Genomic DNA, 21878 nt, shown 5'->3' with positions numbered 1-21878 from the left:
AGGACTACAAACGCAGATGTGAACAAGGGCTTAGCCTCAAAATCTGCAACAAATTAGCAGCCTTTGCGCAACATGAGGCCTTATCCATAATCACGGACATCCATGACCCCGCTTATTTTTGTCTTTGTACTTACTTCTGTGACTGATCACTTTTTTAATAGAATAACTTAGACGCATTAATAGAACCGAAAATCACCTAATTTTTTGCAATCCATATTTAGGTGAAAAGTTTTCTCAAAGAAGTGTTCTCCTTTAAACGTCTTTTAATCTCCCAGCAGTGTAAGGTTGCAGAGCAAGGACTGGTGCAGGGAACGTGTGCCCTGAGGTGAGCAGGCACCTTTCAGAAATAAATCACCTGTTCTTCCTCCCACTAGTAAACAATGGAGCTGTGAGCTGCTACCTGGCAGTAAGAGGTTACAGGCTGAGATAAGCAGATTAAGGACGTGGAGGATATCTCTCTTGTTCTAGTGCTGCCCTTTCAGTCCTTTGCAGCCAGTTCTACTAGTTGCAGTTTGGCTGCCCGATTGGAGGAACCTTGAGCTGCGTATCATAAATTATAACTCAGCTTGTAGGAGCATGAATACTACAGCGAGCTGTCCCCTGGGCCTGTCATTGCCTCTCTGCATGCATTTGTAGTTGTTAATAATCTCGCTATCCTTGGATTCCCACTTGTTCGGCTGCCACTTGCATCTTAAAGACTCTCTGTAAGTATTTTAAACATTTTTTTTTAACTGTTTGACATCTGGATTTTGTGCGCTGGCTACGTGATCGGGATTCAGTGCAGGATTTTATCTGCTGACTGCTCTTAGTGATTGCTGATTTTTGGATCATTTTGTCCCTACTCTTGCTTTTGGTTACGGTATCGTTTGCATAGTATTTATCTTGTTTTTTATTTATTTTTTTATTTTTTTTTTGGGCAGTATAGAGATTTGGTATAACTGTGGCTCATAGAACCAAGCGTAGTGATCTTATATACTATTGTCACTGAATGCTGATCCTGTTTGCATATTGACGCAACTCGCTATATGAAAGATATGGAGCTTATTTATCAACACATTATTTATTAAGCTTTATCCCAACACATTTTCTTCAAAAGTCTGGAAAAGACGTTGTGGCCTGCAAGTTCTTTACTTATCGGGGGTTATTTATTATTTGCCCCTTTTCGGCCATATTTTTCACGTGCGCCTCTTTGTAGACTTGTGTTACTGTGGTGCTTATTTGTGATGTCGGCGCACCTCCTTGTCAAATGTTGTGCACGTGTTACTTACTTTAGCCCTGTTTCACACCTGTGTCGGTTTTCTGTTTGGGAAGTCCATAGACTATAATGGGGTCCGTGTATTTTCTGTGCGGTGTCCATACGAGTCACGCGGAGAGGAAAGTAGTTCATGAAGTACTTTTCTGTCCGCTTCATTTATGCAGACACCGCGCGGAAAACACATGGACCCCATTATAGTTTATGGGGTCCGTGTGCTTTCATAAGCTCACCGCTTGTCAATGCATTCGGTATTCCATTCAGGGGGTCCCCATGTGGACTTCCCAAACAGAATACCAAACGCAGATGTGAACCAGGCCGTAGATGCGCCTTTATAAGTCAGGGCTCGTTCACATCTGCGCCCGGTCTCTGTTATGCAGGTTTCTGTTTCCTGCACAAAACAGAGGCAGGAGACGGAAACCTGCAGGACTCTTTCATAACCATTCATTTGAATGGGTGAGAAAGCTGTCCGGCCGTGAGCGCCGGTGAGTGTTTTATGCTCTCCCCTGCTAAACAGTTTTTTTTAAATCGGACACAGACTTGGACATGCAGTACTCTGTGTCCAATTTTAAAAAAACGGTTTTGCGGCGGAGAGCATAAAATGCTCACCACCGCTCACGGCTGGACCCGGTCTGACAGCTTTCCGTCTTCTGCATGCAGACCCGAACGCTAGTGTGAACCTAGCGTCATATGTGATATGTCCCTTTTTTCCTAAAAAATGGCGCAATTGCCCCTTTTTAATACAGTCTGACGTGACAGGTTCTTTTATACTGACCATGTATTGAAGTATATTTGTGCCTTTTTTGCGCCATTTTAAAAAAGTCAAAGTCATAAATACAGCGTGGGGTTAAGACTCCATGTAGCAGGCCACAGCTAAAAACTGCTGAGGAAAACGCCAGCATTTCCATAGGTATAATGGACACGCTGGGATTTGCAAAACTACAATGTTTTTTGAAATTGCTGTGGATTTTTTTCTGCACTGTGTGGTTGGGAGTAGCCAGAATCCCATCCACTTTGCTGGTACTTTAAAATGCTGCATTTTTTTCTGCTAGTTTTCTGCAACATGGGGCCTTAGCCTAAGGAAACGCAGCAAAAAAAAAATCAGCGTTTTATAGTACCAGCAAAGTGAATGAGATTTTGGTTAATCCCATCCATACACTGCACACAAAAAGAGAGCCGTGGAAATGCTGCTTCGCCTACAATCCCGTTTTTTCTCAGTATGTAAATTATCTCTCTCACAGTACTGGGGGCGGGCCCCAGCGGTCAGACAGCACTGGGGACGTCCCCAATGCTGCGAGAGAACTCTTTCCAGTGCCGCCTCTTCTTCTTCAGCAGCGTCATCTTCAGCCTCTTCTTCCAGCTGTGGCTTGTAACTTCTAAGGCCTCGGGCCTTGGGCACAGCAGACTGCGCATGCCCACGGGCCATGAGAAAATAGAATCTTGCACAGTATTGTAAGCGGCCATTTTCTCGTGGCCTGTGGGCATGCGCAGTCTGCTCTGCCCAAGGCTCGAGGCCTAGAAGTTACAAGCCACGGCCGGAAGAAGAGGCTAAAGAGGACGCTGCTGACGAAGATGGAGGCGGCGCTTGAGAGAGTTCTCTTGGAGCATTTTGGACACTCCAGTGCTGTCTGAGCGCTGGGGCCTGCCCCCAGTGCTGCGAGAGAGCTCATTTACATACAGAGAAAAAACGGGATTGTAGGCAAACGGCGGTGCGGAAAGATGACGAAAGGTAGGAGAAGAATAGCCAGGGGCCACACGGTGGCTCAGTGGTTAGCACTGCAGCCTTGCAGCACTGGAGTCCTGGTGTTCAAATCCCACCAAGGGCAAAAAAACCATCTGCAAGGAGTTTGTATGTTCTTCCCGTGTTTGCATGGATTTCCATCCCATATTCCAAAAAAGACATACTGATAGGGAAAAATGTACATTGTGAGCTCTATGTGGGCTCACAATCTACATTTAAAAGAAAAAAAAAAAAAAAAGAATAGCCTTTCTTAAGGCTATTCCGACTTGGTACCTACAAAAAATTGTGCCTGACTGATAGGATCCCTTTAAACACTGATCCTTAGAGTCGCACTGATCTGTCCATGAAAAGGGACAAAGATAGGATACGTCTTATTTTTTTAATTGTCCGTTAAAAGAAAATGACAGGTACGTACCCACTGAATCCCACTATTCTAAAACCAGATGTGTAATATTTTTCACTGTTGTGTGTTGTGGGGCCTTAAGTTAGACAGTCTCAAGATGTACCGCTGTTTGGCGGCCTCAGCAAAGGAAAACACATGGCGTGCTCTGGGAGACACTGGAGTATGTTTGGTTTTTTTTGTTTGTATTTGTTGTTTGTTTTTTTTTCTACCTTCCCCGACCTAAGATACAGTATATCTATATATAATATATATAGATATAGATCTATAGGTTTATCATGGACAACCCCTTTAAGATTTGTAAATCTATCTCTCTGTAGACAAAAGTTCTCCACCGTTTTTCACAAGGGGTGGTCTCTGCCACATACTGCTCAGTTGCTGTACCATATTACAATGATTTGATAAATACTGCACATGATATGGTAAGGTTTTATGTCGGTATAAGTAAATATGGGCCAAAGCCTGTGAACAGATATAGCATTGTATTTTTTTGGTCATTACTGTGAATGTGGAAAGCCTGCCATCCTCCTATAGTAAGACCAATTGAACAAGGCCGTACTATAACTATATGCACAAAGCCATATTACAGCTTTCATAGAGGTATATGGGATATCTATGGTTCAATGGTCTCTAATTTCATTCGGGAATGTTATTTTTTTTTTTGTTTGTTTGTTAGTTTTCTTTCTTCTTGTGGTGAAATTCTTATGAATCCAAGAATAAAAAACTGAATCCTGGAATTCTCCTTCATATGTTGTATATCTGGAAGCATAGTATAAATGGAGTCTGGTGGAATATTCCCATAGATGTTTCGTAACAGGAATCTGCAATGAGTATTTAGTCTAGGTTCACACTGTGGAAAAGGAAGACAAATTCATCTTCATTTTACGGCGCCATATTCGGCAGTGCATCGGGATTCTGTCGTGGTTTTCCTCTTCTGATCAGACCTGGATGAATGGGCTCAATTGGCAGGGACTGGCACGTGGGACCTATCATGGTGCCTCCTAATAATTCTGGTGTCTTATTAAATTCCGCCCCCCAATGATGTAGCATAACTGTATTATATAGTTATTATTTCTTCAGACCTAACTTCTAGGCAATAGCCACTTTATGATGAACATGCTCAACATGTAAAATGCCCTACTTTTGTCCATTTTTCCAACCTGCTTGTCACTTTTGAGAAAAGTGGGAGGAAGAGGTGGGTATCAAGGTGGGCTAGGACCGGGTTGCCTTGTCCCAACAAACTTACTATCATGGACACCAGACAACTGGCTTGTGTTGTAAATAAAATTTGTGCCTGTTCCTTAAGGTTCCGTTCTCATGGAGTAACGTGCCGCTCATTTAGACACATATACACCTATTACCCATATATTACCCATATATTGGGTGCCAGCTTACGCACTACACATTGAAATCAATGGGAGGCTTTGTAACCCATTGATTTCAATGTGTTACGCGCATAAGCCGGCACCCACTGAAATCAATGGGCTCTGTTTTGAAGCGCCACGCTCTGATACGTGTATACGTGTCTAAATGAGCGGCGTGTTACTCCATGAGAACGGAGCCTTATAGTGTAGATTTCAGTTCTTTCGCAGAGACCTCCTCGGGTGTACACCGGTCTTAATATTCTCCCCAGTGTATCAGTTGGAAAGTCTTTTTGCTGGTCACATGACACAGCTACAGACCAGAAAGCAGAGATTAACAAATGCGGACACTGGTAAGAAGGTGACCTCTACTACACGGTTACACCTTTGTACCTTTCTAATAGAGGTAAGAGAAATATATATTTTTTTGGAGTGCTACTTCATGTTATAATGTATGTGTATCCAAAAAAAAAACTACCTAAGAAAAATACAACCCATTCAGTCTTTCCATTGATTTGCAAAGTGAAAAAACTAAAAGTATTCTTCTTGCTCTCAAGACCAAAAAAATTGCCTGGCTTGTAAGAGGTTAAGTATAGAGCGTAAAATAACACACAATAAATTTACTGCGGTATTATGTATTCTTAATCCGGCCCTTTTCAATTACCCCTGAAATAGTATGCCGTGTTATAGAGGACAGCCTTGGTATAACTGAGGAATTTTATGCATTCCATCCACCCATAAAAATATACAGCAGTATAGCAGAATGCAAAGTGTACGGTATTTTACCAGAATATAACAGATCTGCTAGCGTTAATAAGCATTGGTGGAATGGGCATCCAGAACAAATGGAGAAAAAAACTGAATATTTTGGAGGAATTTATCATCCCCTCTATGCCAGCAAACTAGTGCAGAGGGATAATATTGAGGTTTGGTAACGACTTCTTGTGTCAAACGCGCACCTATGAATGTGGTTGGTGACTGGGATGGACCGAGACAATGATGTCTTGGCCTTACTGATTTACTAAAATTAACACTAATCCTACATGGCGTAGATTTTCCATTTTGGTCCCAGGACTTGTAGTAGATTTATGAAAAGCGAACAGTCTCTTCCTAAATTTCTTGGCCCATGTGCCAGTCAAGCCATTTATTCATATGATAGGCCAGACTTAATAAATTTGCCCAATTGTGTTCAAATTGTGTAGACGTGAGTAGCTGTGGTAAGACAGTCAACTCTACAGTTGGGTATGCAATGCAGTCTAACTCGAAGATGCCCACAAACTTCCTTATCAAAGAAGTAGAGTTATTGAATGTCAAACCAGGGTAACAGTTGGCGGCAGGCAGACGCTAGTCCTGGAACAGTGCCAATATGATTTGCCTTGCTGTGTCTTGCACCACACTCCCTTGCAGTCAATGTGCCGTTATGCCCAACTTCTCCTAGGCTGCCACCAAAAACCCATGTAAGCCCCCTAAACAGAACGCTTTTGTGGGGAAAGCACCGCTCATTATCGAAGAACCCATCCTCTTACTCACTATTGTCCTAGGATTCTTGGTCGGTGTACCAAACAGTGCCTTTTGGATGAGAAGAGTCTTTCCTTCCTCAAGCTGTCCAAAAAGCGCACCTCCTCAAAAATGTCTTCCAGAAAACAATAGTAAACTAACCATGCACTGACCTGCACCAGTTAAAAGGGCTCTATCATAAGGAAAAGTCGTTTTTAGCTAAGCACATACTTGCATAGCCTTTAGAAAAGTTATTCCACACCTACCTTTTGTATGTAAATAGCCTCAGTAGTTTTTGAATGATCCCATTTTTATTCATATGCTAATCATTCAAAAACTACTGAGGCGATTTACATACAAAAGGTAGGTGTGGAATAGACTTTCTAAAGGCTATGCAAGTATGTGCTTAGCTAAAAATGACTTTGTCCAATGATAGAGCCCCTTTAAAGTGGCATGAGCATGTGAAAAAATGTATAGTTCAATGCAAAGCATTCACAATATATAATATGCCAATGTAACAATAACCCCTCTATGCACCTATTTGCCCCCCTCATAGTCACAACTGCAGCATATATCACCTCTATGGCTTGTCACACTTACAAAGGACTGTTATCACATAAGACATTATTCACATGTTAGAGTTTTGCATCTGTGTGTGTAAGCTAAAAACACAGATGCAAATCTTATTCCACCTTATCTCTGTGTATTCTCTGCTCTCGGCTTTGGCTTGCAGACGCTTATGCAAATTACTGACATGTGAATAAGACAATTGCAGGAAGCATTTCATAGCATCAGCCAAGAGATCCAAGTGAGAAACACAATGTCCCTAAGCTTATATGTTCTCATACTTTTGGAGACCAATCGCTATGCAGACTCCCACCCATCATGATATATAGAGCTGTACTTCCATGTTAGGGTGCACATAGTGTAAGTCAATGGCTGGTCAGATAATGGAGGGGGTGTACATCTCACCCAGACTACTTGGGTGGGTGAGATGAAAAACTCCAGAAAGACTGGTTCTCAGCAGACAACTTTTGTCTGCTGGGTGTTATTTCAAGTTCTTTCTATTGGGCTGTATTTTTAGGAATGGCAGGTAGGTTGGTAGTGGGACCTGTCATTCCAAACCCCTCCAGTACACACATTGTGGATGTTTCTGCAGCATGTCAACTGCTGTGAATTGTCCTCATCAGTGAGGTTTAAAAGGTCAGCTCCAGCAGCAAGATTTTGGGCAGAGCTTAGCTGGAGAGCCAAAGAAAGAGGTCATATTTTTGGAGCTGTGTCCTGAATGATTCTACTGGCTTTTGGATTTCTGTTATTCTAGATGAGGTAACCTATTCTATGTTTAGTTAGCGCCTAGCCGGGCAGGTATTTATTTTTGTATTGTTGCCTTTTGTTGCTGCACTATATTTTTGAGTGAAAATAAAACTCTACCTTTGTTTTGGACTAAAGAAACTGCACTTTTGTGTCTATGCGACCTCACCTAGCAACCCAAGATCCTAACAATAGTTAACCACCATCTCTAAATGGCATAGCATTGCTCTTCTTTGTCAGGGTGCCAATCTTGATTCACATCAACACGCTACACATGGCACACGGTAAATTCTAGAGTATTCCTTAATCCACCTGAAGTGTGTTAAGCAATATTCCAACTCTTATGGGCCTCGCTAGAAGGGATGAGTAAGCCAATTTGGATAGAACTGGCTTTGACCCAAACTTTCCAAAAGTTTTGGATTTGACCCAAACTCATACCTTTTGGAGTTCATTATCCACAAAACCTTCAGACCCCAGAGTATAATAAGTAGAGGCCCAGGGAAGGTGAGTAAAAATAACAAACCATTATACTCACCCTGCCTCACCTCTCCAGGGTACCTGTGTCATCCTCAGGCATCTTCTGGCCTGCGGCCAATGTCATGCGCGGGATCACTGTGGGGTGAGCCAGCGCCATGACACTTTGATCCAGCTGAGGAGCACTTACAGTTTGTGCCGTACAAGTTTGGTCTGAAATGATCCAGTCTACTCGCTACCAGTTGCAGTCTCATGCAAAACACCCAATGGGGTCCCTGGAGTGTCCGCCACCATTCCCTCATGCACCATAATGTTCACTTTCCGAAAACACCTACAACAACAGTTAATCATATTGGTCTTGCTGCTGGAAATCAGTTTCCAGCCTGGTCACATCTCCAGCATTGCCCACAAGGTCCCCCAGTACTAGCACCATGTCTGCCCTAAATAGAATTGACTGAGGGCAAGTTATCTCTTGGTATTTACCCTTTAATGGGGATCTGGATTTCATTGTAGGGAAACTACCAGGTGTCTACCTCTTGGAGTAGTCTCTATTCATTGATAGATGACCCAGAGTTTAGATGAGAGGTTCTGGCATGTGGCACTAAAAGACATTAGAGGCAAGGACGTGGACAAGGGACAGGTAACAGTCGTGTACAGAGTATGTATATAATGTTAATCTGGGTAATGTGTCTGTACAGTTTTGGAGTTAGGTAAATGGTCACCAGTCAAATAAAGATAGTCAGTACAAGCTAGGAACCAAAATTGTTCTATAACCATGGATGCGAGATGAAGATGATTGGGGCTACTGAAGTGTGGTGAAGCCGACACAACTAGCATTAGGACCTTGGGGACACTAGGTTTGCTGAGCTGGTGGAAGAAGTCAGGATATCATTCAACAGAGAGACTGCTGGAAGAACAGAGATGTCAGTGAATGTGGACTGCCACCATTACATAACGCACAATGATCACAGCACTTAGAGGACCTTTCACCTCCTGGGGCACATGCGATGTAATACACCGCTAGAAAGCCGACAGTGCGCTGAATTCAGTGTGCTATCAGCTTTCACGTTCTGTACCCCGGGTGAACAGCTATCGTGCTGGTACCGTAGCTCTTCACTGTCAGAAGGGCGTTTCTGACAGTCTATCAGGAACATCCTTCCTCACTGCAGTGTCTATAGCACTGTACTGTCAGAGCGGCGAGGAACGCTTTCCTCCTGATAGTACTCGTCCATAGATGAGTACTGGGGGGGGAACGCGTTCCTTACCGCTCAGCGTCATCACCCCATCTCACAGTACAGTGCTATAGACGCTACTGTGAGGAAGGGTGTTCCTGACTGACTGTCAGAAACGTCCTTCTGATAGTGAAGAGCTACAGTACCAGCACCAATAGCTCTTCACCAGGTGCACAGAATGGGAAAGCCAATAGTGCCCCAGGAGGTGAAAGGTCCTCTTTAAAGGAGTCATATGGGACTGCGCTATTGATTTTGCTGAGACAAATTTAGATCTTATTTTGTATTTAATTTTTATATAGAACCATTAATAATGCATTAAAAACGTTGATCTATAAATTTCTGTCACTCAGAAACATCACCCAAAAATCAGATTCTCCTGTACTTACTGTGTGCAGTATATAATAGTGTTAGTCTCATGTAGCATGTAGAGGCGAATAATGCAGAATACATGTCATATAATGACCACAAACCGTGTATACACGACAGCTTCCCCTGGAATGACAAGTACCCTTAGCCCGTGGTCTATTTGATAGATGGCGTCTAAGGTGCAGATAAGTCTAAGCCTGGCACTATTGCAAGTCCTTACTGGACTCACTGAGTCATTGTACTGTGTTATCACAATATAGTGTATGGCGTATATAATCATTTATTGGCAGTGAAGGTTCTTCAAATTATTCAGGGTGATGAAAGACAACGCTCAGAGGATTAGTCCCACCTATAGACTTCCTTTCCCTTAGAATTTATTACTGACATTGCCATCGCTCCATTCACACATGGGACTTGGAGAGCCCTATTCTCATTGGCAGATCTTGTTTTAACTCTGATCTGCCTTTTGTAATGTAAAAAAATCTGTAATACCTGACACAGCCTTTAAAGAAGAGAGGAGCCATTTCTGAAAAAGCAGTTGGGTTTGTCTAATCCTGGTCAACTATAAAGGGAGTTTACAACACCAAAATCACTTTCATGCCAGGGCCCCACATTGCAAAAACACGGCATTTTGGGCAGAAAAACATCACATTTTACAGGACTCCTGGATAGCACACTGATCCATTTATTTCTATGCACCTGTACACATGACCGTGAATTACATGGTCACGTATGCGGACCGACAGTCCGGGCTGCAAAATATGGAATCGGTCCTATTCCTGTCCCATTTTATGGTCCGCAAGCTGCCCATGCCATCCATTCACAGCCACCGGTTAGCAAACAGTCATGTGCTTTAAACCACTCATACTATTCTGGGTGCAGTTTATGTTTTAGTGAGTGTAACTTTTTTGTGTCACATCTTGCCACCGAGAAAATCAACTTTTAATCCATATACATATGAGCTGTACAGTGCACCCTGTTTGGCTGTGGTGGTTCCCGTCATATAAAGCTTGACCGTCTCCAATGTGCATTGACCACAGGCAGGTGCGGCCATGGTGCACTGAACAGCTAAGGGTTGGTTCACATCTGCTTTTGTATTCCGTCCAGGGAGAGTCCGCATGGAGTCCGCACAGAATACAAATGCAATTGCAAGTGCTGTGCTGTAAAAGCGCATGGACCTCATAGACTATAATGGGGTCTGTGTGCTTTCCGCACGCTGCCAACACGAATCATGCGTACAGGAAAGTAGATTGGGAACTACTTTCCTGTCTGCATGATACCTGCGGACATCTGCCGGTAAGCACACAGACCCCATTATAGTTTATGGGGTCCGTGCGCTTTTACAGCACAGCGCTTTGCAATTGCATTTAATATTCCATTCGGGGGGATCCCCATGTGGACTCCCCAGGACGGAATCCAAACGCTGATGTGAACGAGGGGTAACTTCCATACATATTAGAAGTTGACATTCTTGGCAGCAAGCAGAGTATGTTATGTATGTTGTTACTACAGATTTTCTATATTCTCTCTATGATCACTGGGCTCCTCATGACGTTGCAATAACAGAACTTGTGAATAATCCGAGCACCTTACGCCGCACGCTTACCTGTGCCCTATTGTGTTATTTCAATAGGACATAATGGTTTTCCATAAAGCGCACTTGTTATTGAAGGTTGTGGCTGGATTCTGTCTGCAGGCTTGTTTGGTATTACTACCACACTGTGCTTTACTGTGTTGCCATCATCTCGCTGTGTTTACTAAAATAAACAGGTTTCAGCTACCGTAGTGCAGAGGTTATTCATGCTTTTGCAGTGCAAACGTTTCACTGTATTTCAAGGGATGTTCTCTCACGTATCATAGATTTTTAATTAGCTCATTTTATTTTAAGGGACCAATTAAATGTAATTAATTAATTAAACCAGTAAGTGAAATATTTCATATTCTAATTTGTTTTTATTTTCAGATTTTATTTTTCAATTCTATTTTCTGTACATGATTATAGGGGCGGCCATCATGTCTGAGCTTCTGAGGGGGAGGTGATAACCTGTGACATCATCTATTGTCAGTAGTGAGTGTAACAATGAGTCAGTGGTGTTATCTTCCATTGTAATCCTGTCCGTGATGTAATTTAAGTGACTGCTGAAAAGAAAACTTCTGTAGAATTAGCAAGTGTTAGGCTAATTATACATTATTGTTAACTATAGATATTATAAATAAATTTTTATACTATTTTATACTGAAACCAGTGGACCACATTATAGTCTATGGGGTCTGCAGGTAACTACTTTTTAGGTGGACAGGCTCTCCATCTTTTGGGTCCCTGAATGACTGAGAGCCGAATGCTTGTGTGACTACTGTAAGTTGTCTGAAAAGTTAGTGACTATTTAACAATAATCTTACACTCCCTGCACTTAAAGGGAGTCTGTCACCAGAACCCGCCATATCAACCCAGCCTTGCAGATCAATAGGTTTGACTCCAAAAAAAAAGGTTTTCAACAATGCCTTTGTTGCTTAAAAAAACTCATTTGCATATTGACAAAAATGGCAATATTTTGGAAACAGGGGCACTGTTTTACAAGGGAAAATTTAGATTTAGATGACCCTAACCTATCTACAGGGTTGGGGTGATATAGTGGTTTCTGGTGACCCAAACCTATCTATCTGCAGAGCTGGGTTCTGGTGACACTAACCTATCTATCTTCAGAGCTAGGTTGATATGCTAAGCTCTGCTGACAGACTCGCTTTAAGTGCATGTAAACTACACAGGTATTGGTTGTTGGCACCTTATGCAGCTTTATCTCTAGTATCCTGTTTTTATAAAAGATGGCTAGACCAATGTACAAGCACTTTTACCCCCTCCCCCCAAACACTGTAAGATTTTATGAGCAAGACCCTCACTCCTCTTGTTGAAGAGTCCTTGGAAATGCTAATGCCGTGTTTTACCCATTACTATAGATCAGGGGTCTCAAACAACTGCAGCCCTCGGGACAATAGTTTGCGGCCCCCGCCTCAATACATGCTCCCAACCGTCCCGCATTTAGCTGGAAAGTCCCGCTTTTATGCACCTGACCCATGCAGCTCCCTGTATGTCCTGCCATGTCCCTTTAGTGCTGTACTTAACAAACTTTCTTCTGATCACCCCCCCCCCCCCCGCTCTTATAGCAGCAATAAAAGCGATGGGTGATCGGTGGAAAGCTTGTACCACTGTAAACTGAAGGACCTGTGTGTGACATCAGATGTTATGTTACTAGGGAGGTGTGTCTTAGTGTGCTGGCCGGAAGATGAAGGGATGTGCCGTCTAAAGTTACTGAGAGGGGAGGAGTATGTGAGATGCAGGGTGGAGAGTGTTTGTCTGTGTGTGTGTGTGTGTGTTTCTGTGTGTGTGTCTGTGTGTCTCTCAGTAGCCTAGGGACAGAGATGGAAGGGGAACTTTGTATTGGAGGCAGAGATGGAGCGGGGGACATGACACTAGGGCCACTGATGGAAGGGGAACATGAAACTGGGGGCAGAGATGAGGGGGGCATGAAAATGGGGGCAGATGGAGGGGGGACATGAAACTGGGGGCAGATGAAGGGGGGACATGAAACTGGGGGCAGATGAAGGGGGGACACGAAACTGGGGGCAGATGGAGGGGGGACATAAAATAGGGCAGATTAAGGGGATATGAAACTGGGGAGGAGTAGTGGGGGGAGATGAAACTGGGGGTAGATAAAGGGGGGCACTTAAACTGGGGACAACTGGAGGGGCAAGAAACCGTGGGAGTAGCTGTAGGGGGACCTGTCTGCCTCTAGCTGCCCCCAGCTGCCACCGTCCAGCTATCCCTATGGTTTAATGTCTGCTTCTAGCTGCTCGAGTTTATTGTCCCGCTCTAGTTGCCCCCAGTTTCATGTCCCACTTCAGCTGGCACTAATTTATTGTCCCCCTCCAACTACCCCCACTGTTTAATGTCCCCCTCCAGCTGCCCCAGTTTCATGTCCCCTCTAGTTTCCCCCAGTTTAAACTGGGGCACAAGGAGCGGGACTTAATACTTAATAGAATGGGCGGAGTCAACATAAAAGTGGGTGGAGCTAATTTTGCTGTGGTGCCCATAGCGTGTGGAAAACCTGATGCGGTCCAGCCTCACCCAGATTCTACCTCCAGCAGCCCCCGGATAAATTGAGTTTGAGACCCCTGCTATAGATATTGTATAGTCAAAATTAGGATTCCTGTGTTCCTGGTCCAGCTTCATGTTCCGTCCATAATTTGGATGTTCACACTATACACACACGTGCGCTTACACAAAGGTTTTCATAAACACTTCTATGGAAACCACATTTTTGCCATCGCCTCCATTAAACATGATACATTCTCACAACATATACAGATGTGTAGTATGTACAGATGTGTAATAGCTCATAGCTGCTGTACAGGGTCCATTAATAGACATGCTTAGTCTGTCTCTGACTATTATTACTGTCATGAACTCATGTGCTCATTGTAATAAACATTCTGCCTTACCTGACAGCTACAATAAGATTTTACTTACATTGACTCTTTTAGAGGAGTGGCATGGATACAAGTAGGTTAGACATCATACTGCCCTTGGTCTTACTGTTGTGATCCCTACACATCTGTTGATAAATCCAGCGATGAGTGTGTTCGATCACTGCAGCGCCACCACAGGTTAAATGAATTATTACAGTGTTCTTGTTTCAATCAATGGGTTTACCGTACAATGTATGACCCAGTCGAGCCGTCCAGAGTGAATGATCTTCTTCGATCATTTGATGCATGAGAATCTTGGATATTCACAATTTTAACCTAGTGGCTTGCAAATGGGGATCCTAAACCTGATGACCATAGAAAGAACACAACTGGTAATTGTATGTGAGATTAACTTCAAAATTCCCATATAAATTGTCGGATTTATTTAGCTAATACAAGGATATTATTTGCCATGCTCCCTTTTGTAAAGTAAGCAAATATGTATTCAAGAGGCCCAGATCATGCTATTCTTCTCAGCCAGTCATGAAAAATGGAGCATTACAGCTTATTCCAGGCGCTATCATCAGCAAACAGCGTTAATGCTGTTAGGAGATTTAAGATATAGAACACAAAAGGCTTGTGATTCCTGTTAGTGCGGGATTTGATTAAAGCACTTTGAAAGCTTTGCGTCTGCTTGTTCTCAATACACAGAAATTGGATTTTGTGAGGCTGCACAAACACGTCAGACATATGCTGCTGGCTTTTCTGCTTTATTTCCTTGCAGAATACTCACCTGTCTCCGATCTGGTTTTTCTTTGTGAACCGAAAATAAATAAGGTTTGGCAGATAGGGGGCAACTCGCAACTCCAAGTTCTTTCTCCTCGACACTAACTGTATCGGCAGTGGATACTTGTTTCCTCCCTTTTCCTTATTTATGTGCAAGCTTCTTGGGGCCCAATGACAGGAGACAGCCCATTACAAGGTTCCTGGTAGGAATGAGTGAACTGATACATAACCAACCATGATTGTTATAAATTTTCCAAAGTTATTCCGAGTTTTTTTGGGTTTTGCCACCCAGGATTCATTATTACACTGTGGGGCATGAGATGACAATCCATGAATCATTATTAGACCTCTTCAGACCCCAGAGTATAATAAGCAGAGGTACAGAAAAATAAAAAAACGTCATGCCCGTCTTAAGGTAAGTTCACTTAGGATTTTTTAGATCGGATCCTGAGGCGAACTCTGCTCCGGATTAGGCCCAATGAATGAGCCTAGTCCGGAGGAGGGAGTGTCTTTAGGCCGAATTACGAGGCGACTCACCCTGAAGAATGAGCATCTCGCTTCCGGGAGCCGGTAGAAGCGGCTCCCGGAAAAAGACCTGAAGCGGCTCCCATTGATTTCAATGGGAGCCGCCTTTTTGGGCAGGGTTTTGAGGCGGATACGGCCTCATAACCCTGACCAAAAAACTCCTAGGTAAAGTGAGGAGTCCTAAAGCCTGTAATTGTGCCCAGGGCTACTGATGTTACCTAGGGGCTGGAACATGTCTTGAAGAGGATGGCAGATGCCATCAAGGAGACCAGGAGAAGTGAGGGAAGCTGAGTATGACGCCTCCTTGGAGGAGACCTCCGAGTATAATAATAGCATTTCTGGTTTTGAACAACTTTGGAGCAAAATGTAACTGGGGCAAAACGAATTAAACTAATTTTGCAAGGCTCACCCATTTCTAACTCCTGGTCTAAATAAAATTGGGAAGCCCAACTTGCTCCAACTTGTTGCCTCACCTCACTTGTCTCCTCAACTAAGCTCTATCAAACGTTTAGAAGCAACCAGATCAAACAATGGAAATAAAATGTCCTTTTAACCCTTAAAAACACAGTATCGGAGGCTGGAAAAGTGCAAAATATTATAAAACCTACTTGGCATTATCAGTCCAAATACTTTACGACAGGTAAGATGATAGGAGGAAGAAGCACTTTCTCTGAGAAGATAAAACCAAAGCCATTTATGACATGATTATCTTTGGAATAAAATGTGTAACCATAATAATTTTTTTTTAATTTTTTTTTTACGCAAAATGGTTCTGTGGGACAGTATAACACTTTCATGATCGTTCTGAAATGGGATGGGGGATGAGATTATTTTTACGAGAGGTTCTCCTTTAATCTTAGTTTTAGAGGGATTGTAGAAGCAGCGCAGTTGTTTTCTTGCTGCCAGAGCTTTCTGTGGGTGAAATTTAGCAATATGAAGGACTTCAGGTCACATGATTCCTCTTTGCCCATAGCAGACAGTGTCACTATTTACAGCTACCTGCATGCTCAGTTGTTACAAGGTGTAGGATAATGCTATTATTACTTCCTATATTCAGACAGCATAGGTTTTGCTACTGATTCACCATCTGCTATCTACTGCCCAGTGTGTGACAAAAAATAAGTCCCCTCCAAATTCTTGAAAGTAGGATGGAAAACTAGGGAGGGCTAGAGATATCATAGGAACAAGGCGAAATTCATTCTGCAAGCAGGACTTTTCTCTCCGCATTTTTCGGACAGAAACCTGCTGGACCCCTTTTATAGTCGGGTAACCACTTTTTAAGCAGATTGGGTTTTGGACCCAAAGAACTGAAACCCAAGCGTAGGTGTGATCCTAGAGTAGATTTGGCAACACTAATCCTCCATCTTTCTTTCTTATACAGTTGAGCTATCTTACTCATTGGAAGTTTGACTTCCCTCTATTTTCTTTAAGAAGCCCCATCCCCTATCCACATCAATGGGGGTTACATATAGAAAATGTTTTTGATCAATATCACTTTGCTAGCTACCGGCAGTGGGAGCCTATTTCACATTTGGATTATCCTGGAAAATAATGGTATACTAATGCAATCCCTGCGCTGGTCAAGCTATATAACTAATCTACACCCCAGTCCCCCAGCGCCCCATTTATTACCTGTGTGGAGGGCAGCTGGAGAGGACAAAACTCTTGTTCCTCTGCTTCTTGTGTTGAGGTTCCAACTCCTGATCATAGATATAGATAGGCTGCTGTTAGTTTGTAAAAAGACCCCCCCCCATTTTTGTTTCTTACCTCGGAAATTGATATGCAAATGAGCTTGATCATGCATGGTGGGCGTTCCGTGCTCCTCTTAGCGTCATAGCTTCTGGACGCCCACTGCTGCCTCCAAGCCCTCCTCCTCCTGCCTATTCACCGCCTTCATGGTCAGCGGTTTCTATTGAAATAACATGCGTGCGCAGTAGTGCTCCCTTTGGCGCGCTACTGCGCATGCTCAATGCCATTTTCCCATAGAGAACATTGCAAGCTAGCACTGGAACATGCGCATTAGCGTGCCGGAGGAAGCTCTACTACGCACGCACGTTATGTCAATAGAAACTGCTGACGATGGAGGCGGTGAATAAGCAGGAGGAGGGGGGCTTAGAGGCACAAGGAAGAGCGGTAAGCATCCAGTAGCTATGACGCTAAGGGGTGCACAGAATGTCCACCGTGCATGATCAATCTAACAGCAGCACCTGAATATCCTTTTTAAAGGCTATTCAGGTATATCTTTAGCTCATAACACGTATATCTAGTGATAGAGCCCCTTTAAAAAACGGTTACCAAAGAAACTACATGGACCTCATAGACTATAATGGGGTCCATGTATTTTCTCTCCACAAGATTCTTGCGGACACTGCGTGGAAAACACATAGACTCCATTATAGTCTATGGGGTCCGTGTGCTTTCATTGCTCACCACTTTTTAATGCGTTCGGTACACCATTCAGGGGGTCCCCAAGTGGTCTCCCTGAACAGAATACCGAATGCAGACATGAACCAGGTTTTAACTGCAGCATTTTAGGAGATAACCATGTGTTCAGAATACGAGATGTTACACAAGCAGGAGATAAATATTAAGAACACAGTAATGTGGCTGTATGTCAGATTGACTAGGCACACAGTCTAATGCTGGCCATTCCCATAAGACAGCTATTGCCAATTGCCGCAACCCGGTGGAGGGAATCAGAGAAGGCAGGATATGGTGATAAGGGCTGTGCCATCTGCTAGGCCTGGCACACGGCCGCAAAATTACGGGCGCAAAATAACGCGGTGTATACGCTTGTAACTCCTATTGAAATCAATGGGATCTTTTTGAGTGCTCAAAATGCTGACACACGTATACGTGCCAGCTTGTGCTCCATTTTACATCATGTGAACGCACCCTTACTTAGCTGAAAACTATCACACCCAATCCGCCCCCATACACATGAATGCTACCCTTGACCAAGCAGTACATGTGTGCTGAATGGGAGAGGGGAGTAAGCCCTTGCCAGGCACCTCCTATAGGCAGCTTCATCTTTGCCGCCATTGTTGCAGTGTAAAATATTAACTTGTGTTCTGATTCTTGCCAGTTTAATATAATACATGGATTAGATGGTAAATAGATGGTACTTGGAGTTCTGCCATGCCTGTCACATCACCGAAAAATTTTAAATCCTTTTTTGTAAGGTCTTCATCACTAGTATTTCAGAAAGAAGAGATCTAATGACAGAATAAACAGCGAGGCTAAGAACAGTGACCTCGGATGTAGCGTCTTGTCTGGTTTTTTCTAAAAGATATAACATCGGGCTCGATGTTTTTACAGGCGCCATCCTAGCTCAGAATATGCCTATGCTAAAATTTGAATCTAATACGTCATCCCCAAATTTTTTCGGCTTGTTCATATATGTCTGACCCTACAGTCCAACATTGTAGGAGAGTGAGAGCTGGAAAATAGTGATGACCTGAACAGGCAAAGTTGGCCTCATGGCTTTCGGTGTCATGATGTTTATGGGGGTAGGGTGGTAAGGCATTGTCTCATTTAGGGCCATATGTGGAAACGAGCCATAAAGAAGAAATAAGGTAGAGGGTGATGCTGAAAATAGAGGTAGGGGTATAAAAAAAGATGACAATGGGGAGATAGGGAATTACCTGTTTGATCCTGGGCAGCAACACAATAGACTCAACCAAATTAAGTAAATCCCTGCTTCACCAATGGTATAGCTACCATCACCAATGAGGGGGGCTAGCAAACATGTCTGAAAGAAGTCCTAATGAATTTGCCCCTTCCCACCAGTCAACAAGCCAGATGTGAGACCCTGAGCGGAGTAACACAGGACAAGGGTCCTTACTAGAGATGAGCGAGTACTGTTTGGATCAGCCGATCCGAACAGCACGCTCCATAGAAATGAATGGATGCACCTGGTACTTCCGCTTGGACGTAGCCGGCGCGCTTAACCCCCCCCCACGTCCATTCATTTTTATGCGAGCGTGCTGTTCGGTTCGGCTGATCCGAACAGTACTCGCTCATCTCTAGTCCTTACCAGGCCTAGATGGGCCATACTGAGAGGAGCAAGGCAAGATTAGTGATAGGGAGCGTGACCATTGCGGAAGCCCGATTGACTCATTTACATTCCCGTAAATGAATATTATAGTCATAAAAAAATCAATCAAGCTCTATCTTTTTGCAACTGGAGATCCCGGGGACAGGACCCCCGGGGTCCCAATGTGACCCCCATTCACTTACAATGTTGTTGCGTGGTCGTGCAATGTGAGTTGCAGTCAGAGTTTCTATGTAGCCCTAGCCTAAAGTCTCTCTGCTAAATACGCAGACATGGGATCCCTTTTACGGATTTAGTATTAGGGCAACAGCTTCAACCCAGTGCGTGTTCCTCCATTCACTTTTTTTCTCTGCTTGTGTCCATATAACACTCAAGCTGGGGACGTGCCAGCACATAGGACAGACTTGTCTTCTAGAAGGAAAGTTTTCTTTCTCCTGCCGCTTTCTGTCCACACGGTAAATCAGCTCTCTGGCCACGTTCCAGTCTTTCCTACTGCAATAAAGTGAGTCTGACATTAAACAAAGGTTAATTTATTGCCGAGTGTATTTAAATGTATCTGTTCATTGTGTTCGCCCTCCGTCATGTGCTCTCTGCGGCTCAGGTAACTGCACGTAGCAGAGCTGACCCTTTAACTCTTCATGTGCTGCACTGTTCCTCACATGGCTAATGCCATAAATTTACGTAATGAGATCCAAAATGCCTCTCACACCAATAGTGTTGGGATCCACATCTTTATCTCTGCATTGCCGTATTAGATTGTAGCCATAATCATCTTTATATGGATATGCAAATCAGATTGTAAGTGCACTGGGGGCGGGGCCTGATTTGGCTTCACACACCTGTGATGAAAGCAGTCTGAGAGCTAAATGGCCAATTCTAGAAGGGGAAATGTTGGGTCCATTTTAACTCCAGTCGTGCCATTATTTTTGGATTTTATGAGAAATTACATTTCGTACAATGATGACCTTGAAGAAAACTTTAGACTGTCATAATGAATCATGGATCATACAAATAATGGATTCATGAATACTAATAGAATTATTACGATGACATGTATATTTAATACTTGACATACATTAAAAACTTTATTCTCTATATTTCTCATCTGGAAAATTCAATAATATACAAGCAAAAGTTTTAGTATTGTAAATGATGTGGCATAATATATATCCTGTATATACGCCCTTCATGAGTTTTCGGAGACCTCTCTAGTGTAAGTATTCGGTGCGCCATCTGTTTCCCCAGTGTTGTGTGTTACATACTCTTACTGACATCTGTGAGGATTCTGACTCACAGGCAATTACACATTTGTCTTGTTTAGTAGGTGTTTGCTATGTTACATTTATAATGTTGTGTCTGGAAATGTAGATGGATGGTATTGAGGATAGAGCAATGAAAAAGCTACGGCCTGCCAGCAAGAACTGGATACGAGGATGTGGATCTATTCAGAAGGCTTGCACACAGTATTATGCCCCATAGTCACCCCTACACACAGTATTATGCCCCATAGTGGCCCCTGCACACAGTATTATGTCCCATAGTGGCCCCTGCACACAGTATTATGCCCCATAGTGGCCCCTGCACATAGTATTATGCCCCATAGTGGCCCCTGCACACAGTATTATGCCCCATAGTGGCCCCTCCACACAGTATTATGCCCCATAGTGGCCCCTCCACACAGTATTATGCCCCATAGTGGCCCCTCCACACAGTATTATGCCCCATAGTGGCCCCTGCACACAGTATTATGCCCCATAGTGGCCCCTGCACACAGTATTATGCCCCATAGTGGCCCCTGCACATAGTATTATGCCCCATAGTGGCCCCTGCACACAGTATTATGCCCCGTAGTGGCCCCTGCACATAGTATTATGCCCCATAGTGGCCACTGCACACAGTATTATGCCCCATAGTGGGCCCTGCACACAGTATTATGCCCCATAGTCACCCCTACACACGGTATTATGCCCCATAGTGGCCCTAGCACACAGTATTATGCCCCATAATGGCCCCTGCACATAGTATTATGCCCCATAGTGGCCCCTGCACACAGTATTATGCCCCATAGTGGCCCCTGCACACAGTATTATACCCCATAGTGGCCCCTGCACACAGTATTATACCCTGTAGTGGCCCCTGCCCACAGTATTATGCCCCGTAGTGGCCCCTGCACACTGTATTATGCCCCATAGTCACCCCTACACACGGTATTATGCCCCATAGTCACCCCTACACACGGTATTATGCCCCATAGTGGCCCCTGCACACAGTATTATGCCCAATAATGTCCCCTGCACAAAGTATTATGCCCCATAGTCACCCCTACACACAGTATTATGCCCCATAGTGGCCCCTGCACACAGTATTATGCCCCATAGTGGCCCCTGCACACAGTATTATGCCCCATAGTGGCCC

The 21878-nt window shown here is 43.7% G+C and overlaps 1 protein-coding gene across 1 annotated transcript in view; it reads left to right on the top strand.

The window, feature by feature from the left end:
* Positions 1–489: 489 nt before the first annotated feature.
* The window catches only part of PDE4D (phosphodiesterase 4D), a 919557-nt gene continuing 898168 nt past the window's right edge, over positions 490–21878 (top strand). The window contains exon 1 of the mRNA XM_075269766.1: positions 490–704. The gene's annotated coding sequence lies outside the window, so the exon portion shown is untranslated. The remainder of the gene's footprint in view (positions 705–21878) is intronic.

Source organism: Leptodactylus fuscus, chromosome 1 (assembly GCF_031893055.1).
Source record: "Leptodactylus fuscus isolate aLepFus1 chromosome 1, aLepFus1.hap2, whole genome shotgun sequence".
Lineage (NCBI taxonomy): Eukaryota > Metazoa > Chordata > Amphibia > Anura > Leptodactylidae > Leptodactylus > Leptodactylus fuscus.
This window is presented reverse-complemented; position numbering and strand designations above follow the sequence as displayed.